General features: G+C 43.2%; 1 non-coding gene across 1 annotated transcript; it reads right to left on the bottom strand.

The window, feature by feature from the left end:
- Positions 1-1,140: 1,140 nt before the first annotated feature.
- Positions 1,141-1,215, bottom strand: Trnat-ugu (transfer RNA threonine (anticodon UGU)). Its single transcript has one exon. It is a non-coding gene; the product is annotated as a tRNA-Thr (tRNA).
- Between the last annotated feature and the right edge of the window lie 5,980 nt (positions 1,216-7,195).

The raw sequence follows: 7,195 nt of genomic DNA, 5'->3' as shown, positions 1-7,195 counted from the left end.
CTGAGGTACGACTAAGGAAATAAAACTTTGCGAAGCCGAATGTGTTTAGTGTGGTCGCTTAGAAAACTAGCGCCTAGTTTGGCTTATTGAAAGTTTGCAAAGGGTACCGCAAAATCTGCGTCCTGGACACCGAAACCTCATTTGTGTAAGCAAGTTATTTGCGATACTGATTAGCTTCGCACGTGAATAATTTAAAGTCATTATCGAAGTGTCTTGCGAGCGCTTTGATCTGCGTTCATTTCGGCGCCAATATTGAGGTCCGACCAGAACCGGGCGAGCGTTTATCGGATTACGGTGGCCGTGGCAGCGCGCACGGCGCCACCTGCGAATGGACTGCATGGCGAGCACCAAGCGGCAAAGTACACGCCGGCGCCGAAACCATCCGTGGTGTCCAGGTGGCCACCTGCTTCGTGCTGTGGAGGTCGTAGCTTCGAGTTGTAATTTAGTAATGGATGTGGCTCTCAGTTGTAGATCACCGCGTGATGATTCACATTAGTTGCAGAACAGTGACATTATGGATGTCATACCGATGAACCAGCTACCTCTACCGAAGTCGTTTTATGCAACCCAGAATGTTATATCTGGCCTTCAGAACCTACACACAACATTTTCATACTCTGCCTCTCGCTACGAGCAAACTATTATAAATGTTGAAAAAATTGTAGTTATACACTGATCAAACATGAAAACTCCTGGCCCGTGATGCTGGAGTTGGTGGTCGTGTGTGCTTGAGATGTACTTGCTCGTGTGTGTGTGTGTGTGTGTATGTGTGTTTGTGTGTGTGTTTGAATTTTGTTTTTTGTGTCCCTTTTTAGTGATGTAGGGTGCGCCCACAAGGTGTGTGTGAGCGTCTTCTAACCGTGCAAATTGACGTGTCTTCTTTACGGTAAGTAGCAATCTGTCTCTTCCCACATTGTACTTACACACAGAAATAGTATTGAATACAAGGGTGTCTCAGACAATGTTCTCTCCTCCGTGACTCACAGAACCGTAAGTGAAAGGAATATTTACATAGTTGGGGAAACACAAGAAATGTTACTTTACGTGTGAAATTACTAAAATAATAAAATGATAATTAAATGGACACGCTAGCTGCAAAGATGCGTTGATGTACTTTATTGGGGACATGTTGAAAATGTGTGCCCCGACCGGGACTCGAACCCGGGATCTACTGCTTACATGGCAGACGCTCTATCCATCTGAGCCACCGCGGGCACAAAGGACAGTGCGTCTGCAGGGACTTATCCCTTGCACGCTCACCGTGAGATCCATATTCCCAACATGTCCACACCACTACATTCGTAGTGCGCCTAATACGTGTTTGCCCATCATACTCATTACTCGTGGCAGATTAATCTACCAAGTCCCGTACGAGTACATCAACGCCTGTTTGCAGCTAGGGTGTCCATTTAATTATCATTTCATTCTAGCAACGCTGCATCGTCATCCACGGTAACTGTTCTTTCGGGAACAGATACTACCGTCATATATAACTAAAATAATATATTGAGTTATTTTCCAGAAAGATACATGTAGTTAACTTTCGAACTGGAATGCGTTTTCGCTGGAAGCCACAATTTATGAGTTGTTCATCAAAAACGTACATAAGTGGCTTTCAAACGCATCTCCAGCCCCACACTCATCACTCATCAATCGGAATTTCTAGTGTGTTGTTCGGGCCACTCGCCCCTACCACTTAACCATAATTTCCGACTATTCGAACTGTTCCAGGTATTGACCTTCTCTGCTCTTTAATGACTGAGCTAGTACGCCACGAGCATAGTTGGCTATTTCGTTAACATTATTAGTCTGAACATGCCTTTGGGAGTAACGGAAAAAAGACGAATTTTGTAGAAGTTATGCTAAAACTAAGTACGTTGACAATTCTATCCAAACTTAACACCTGCAAACACAGTGATTTTTTAGTCAGAAGACCTGAAGATTACGACGACGTAGTTGTACGCTATTAAAATTCGTCAGTTTTACCATCTGTAAGTGCTCGGCTAAGACAGCGGTGTAAGGAAGCCCGTCAATGTAGATCTAATGATCGAATGTTGGAAATAATATATGCAGTAGCCAGTTTTTGTAGAGTGGTAGGAGGAAGTGCCACGAGCAACACACTAGAAATACTGACCGGCTGGGGCTGAATCGTGGGAGCGGCGGTGCGTTTCAACGTCACTTTCGTACGTTTCTCTTGAAAACGGCCTGTAACGAAAAGTTCTCCCACTACATATTTCAAATTCATTTAATTTCCTACAAAGGTCTTGTTCATTTTTTTTTTCTGTGGGACTGATACTTCGTGTGTAGCGAGCGAGAGAATATGAAAATTTCATGCGTGGTTTCTGAAGGCCAGATATAGCGGGTTGCATAAACGACATCATTAGGGGACATATGGATTGCTCAAAAATGGCTCTGAGCACTGTGGGACTTAACGTCTGAGGTCATCAGTCACTAGAACTTAGAACTACTGAAACCTATCTAACCTAAGGACATCACACACATTCATACCCGAGGCAGGATTCGAACCTGCGACCGTAGCGGTCGCGCGGTTCCAGATGGGAGCGCCGAGAACCGCTCGGCCACACCAGCCAGCCGATCTGGATTGCCCTGCATATGGATTGGGGCATTCTTCCTTGCATGGTAGTTATACACTGAAATAGTAATGCTCACAAGGGTGTCTCAGACAAGGTTCTTTCCTCTGTGACTCACAAAACCATAAGTTAAAGGAGTATTTACATAGATAGGTAAACACAACAAATGTTACTTCACCTGTGAAGATATTAAATAGTTTACTGAGTTATTTTCCAGAGAGATACGTCAACGACTTACAATTTTTTAGTGGGACACCATTTGTTCTATCATTTTGCAGATAAATTTAAAAGAGTTCAGTACAAATCAATACACATCTCATTTCTATCAATTTTAGTTAGGGATCTGGATTCATTTAAGAAGCTCTCACGGGTGGTTGCTCTCCATTTAAGAGAGTACGTACATACTTTTCTATGCTGATGATCTTGTCATTGCACCAAACGGTGAACAGGACATATCTTACACGCTCAGGAAGTCGTTGGAAGAGTGTAAATAACGGGATTTGAAAATTAATTTTGGGAAGACGGAATATGTCTGTTGCGTAGAAGAGGGAAGTAGCCCGAACGTTGCCGGACGTCTTTTTAAAGTGTGAAAATAGTTTAAGTACCTGGGTAATAACCTACCACATGATTGAAGATGTCGTAGGTCCAACAACTGATCAGGCAGGGAAGGGCGGCTATCTAAAAGTTATACCCTGTACTTTGGTCGTCAAATATGAATCATCATCATCATTTAAGACTGATTATGCCTTTCAGCTTCAGTCTAGAGCATACCCCTCCTTATAAAATTCCTCCATGATCCCCTATTCAGTGCCCGCATCTCGTGGTCGTGCGGTAGCTTTCTCGCTTCCCACACCCGGGTTCCCGGGTTCGATTCCCGGCGGGGTCAGGGAATTTCTCTGCCTCGTGATGGCTGGGTGTTGTGTGCTCTCCTTAGGTTAGTTAGGTTTAAGTAGTTCTAAGTTCTAGGGGACTTATGACCACAGCAGTTGAGTCCCATAGTGCTCAGAGCCATTTGAACGAACCCTATTCAGTGCTAACATTGTGCCTCTTCTGATGTTAAACCTATTACTTCAAAATCATTCTTAACCGAATCCAGGTATCTTCTGTTTGGTCCGCCCCGACTCCTCCTACCCTCTACTGCTGAACCCATGAGTCTCTTGGGTAACCTTGCTTCTCCCATGCGTGTAACATGACCCCACCATCTAAGCCTGTTCGCCCTGACTGCTACATCTATAGAGTTCATTCCCAGTTTTTCTTTGATTTCTTCATTGTGGACACCCTCCTGCCATTGTTACGATCTACTAGTACCTGCAATCATCCTATCAACCTTGTTGATAAGGTAACCTGAATCCACCCAGTTTTCGCTCCCATACAATAAAGTTGGTCGAAAGATTGAACGGTGCACAGATAACTTAGTCTTGGTACTGACTTCCTTCTTGCAGAAGAGAGTAGATCGTAGCCGAGCGCTCACTGCATTAGCTTTGCTACACCTCGGTTCCAGTTCTTTCACTATGTTACCATCCTGTGAGAATATGCATCCTAAGTACTTGAAACCGTCCACCTGTTCTAACTTTGTTCCTCCTATTTGGCACTCAACCGGTTTATATTTCTTTCCCACTGACATTACTTTCGTTTTGGAGATGCTAATCTTCATACCATAGTCCTTACATTTCTGATCTAGCTCTGAAATATTACTTTGCAAACTTTCAATCGAATCTGCCATCACAACTAAGTCATCCGCATATGCAAGACTGCTTATTTTGTGTTCACATATCTTAATCTCACCCAGCCAGTCTATTGTTTTCAACCTATGATCCATAAATAATATGAACAACAGTGGAGACAGATTGCCGCCTTGTCTTACCCCTGAAACTACTCTGAACCATGAACTCAATTTACCGTCAACTCTAACTGCTGCCTGACTATCCATGTAAAGACCTTTAATTGCTTGCAAAAGTTTGCCTCCTATTCCATAATCTCGTAGAACAGACAATAACTTCCTCCTAGGAACCCGGTCATATGCCTTTTCTGGATCTATAAAGCGTAGATACAATTCCCTATTCCACTCATAACACTTCTCCATTATTTGCCGTAAGCTAAAGATCTGGTCCTGACAAACTCTACGAGGCCTAAACCCACACTGATTTTCATCCAATTGGTCCTCAACTAATACTCACACTTTCCTTTCAACAATACCTGAGAAGATTTTACCCGCAACGCTGATTAAAGAGATACCTCTGTAGTTGTTACAATATTTTATGTTTCCATGTTTAAAGATTGGTTTGATTACTGCTTTTTTCCTGTCTGATGGAACCTGTCCCGACTCCCAGGCCATTTCAATTATCCTGTGTAGCCATTTAAGACCTGACATTCCACTGTATTTGATGAGTTCCGACTTAATTTCATCCACCCCAGCTGCTTTATTGCACTGCAATCTATTGACCATTTTCTCCACTTCCTCGAATGTGATGCTATTTCCATCATCATTCCTATCCCATTCTACCTCGAAATCCGAAACATTACTGATCGCATTTTCACCTACATTGAGCAACTCTTCAAAATATTCCCTCCATCTGCCCAAGGCATCCACAGGATTCACCAGCAGTTTTCCTGACCTGTCCAAAATACTTGTCATTTCCTTCTTACCTCCCTTTCGAAGACTGCTAATTACACTCCAGAATGGTTTTCCAGCAGCTTGACCCATAGTCTCCAACCTGTTTCCAAAGTCTTCCCAAGATTTCTTCTTGGATGCTGCAGTTATCTGTTTGGCTTTGTTTCTTTCTTCAACATAACTTTCTCTGTCCACCTGAGTTCTTGTATGTAGCCATTTTTGATACGCCTTCTTTTTCATTTTACAGGCTGCCTTGACTGTGTCATTCCACCAAGCTGTTTGCCTCATCCCACTTTTACCCACTACTGTTCCAAGACCTTCTTTAGCCACTTCTAGTACTGTGTCCCTGTACCTTGTCCATTCCATTTCCAATGACTAATTGACTAGATTCAACTAACGGGTACCTTTCTGAGATCGCTGTTATGTACTTGTGCCTGATTTCCTTATCCTGAAGTTTCTCCACTCTTATCCTCCTACATATGGACCTGACCTCCTGCACTTTCGGCCTCACAAACCCAATTTCACTGCAGATTAAATAATGATCAGTGTCATCAAAGAATCCCCTGAATACACGTGTGTCCCTCACAGCCTTCCTGAATTCCTGATCTGTTATTATATAGTCAATGACAGATCTGGTTCCCCTGCCTTCCCAAGTATACCGGTGAATGTTCTTATGTTTAAAAAAGGAGTTTGTGATTACTAAGCCCATACTGGCACAGAAATCCAAGAGTTGTTTCCCGTTTCTGTTGGCCTCCATATCCTCTCCAAATTTACCCATAACCTTTTCATACCCTTCTGTTCGATTTCCAATCCTGGCGTTAAAATCACCCATGAGCAGAACAATGTCCTTGTCCTTTACTCTAACAACTACATCACTGAGTGACTCATAAAAACTATCCATCTTACCTTGATCTGTCCCTTCACAATGCAAATATACTGACACAATCCTAATTTTCTTGCTAGACACTGTCAAATCTATCCACATCAGTCGTTCGTTTACCTACCTTATTGCAACTACGCTGGGTTCCATTTCTTTCTTGATGTAAAGCCCTACACCCCATTGTGCTATTCCTGCTTTGACTCCTGACAGGTAGACCTTGTATTCTCCCACTTCCTCTTCTTTCTCACCCCTTACCAGAATGTCACTAACAGCTAAAACGTCCAGTCTCATCTTACTTTCAGCCTCTGCCAGCTCTACCTTCTTCCCAGAGTATCCCCCATTGATATTAATAGCTCCCCATCTCATTACCATTTGTTTGCCAAGTTGTATCTTAGGAGTCCCTGGTTTGTCAGTTAGAGGTGGGACTCCGTCACCTCCAAAGGTCCGAGGCATTTTGCTCTGATTGTTGCCAGCATCATAGTTAAAGTACCAGGGAAGCAGGTTGCTAGCCTTACTTGCCCCGAGTCCCATTGGGTATTACCCATAACGGCTGAGGGACTAACCGGTGGATTTGGCAGTCTTTTCCGTATGAGCACAAAGGTGACCACGACTCAGAATATGTCCGAGATGCCCAGCCTTATTCCAAAGTAACTGGTATCCCGACTGTCGGGACCACTTACTTGGCCACTCATACGTTGCCCGTGGTTCATGAACTAGGACATGACTACAGGAACCCACACCATGAACCAATATGAATTTAAAGATTAAATTCATTTAAAAAAAACCATCGTGGAACCAACAACCACCTATGGGAGTGAGTGCTGGGAACTCACAGAAAGAAATAAAAGGGTACTTAGAGCTTTAGAAATGGACCACTTGAGAGGAGCCTGTAGAATTTCTCGACTTGACGACGTAAGAACTAAGGAATTAATCGAAAGGACTCAGACTCGCTACAGTATTACGGATAAAATAGAAGAAAGACAGCTAGGATTGTTTGGGCATATGAAAACAATTGACGAAGACATATGCTACATAATAGTAATTTCATGGTAAACTCCTGGAAGGAGAAGCAGAGCCATACCACGTAATGTGTGTCTGAGTGGTATTAAAGAA

Source organism: Schistocerca cancellata, chromosome 2 (assembly GCF_023864275.1).
Source record: "Schistocerca cancellata isolate TAMUIC-IGC-003103 chromosome 2, iqSchCanc2.1, whole genome shotgun sequence".
In the NCBI taxonomy this organism is placed as follows: Eukaryota; Metazoa; Arthropoda; class Insecta; order Orthoptera; family Acrididae; genus Schistocerca; species Schistocerca cancellata.
This window is presented reverse-complemented; position numbering and strand designations above follow the sequence as displayed.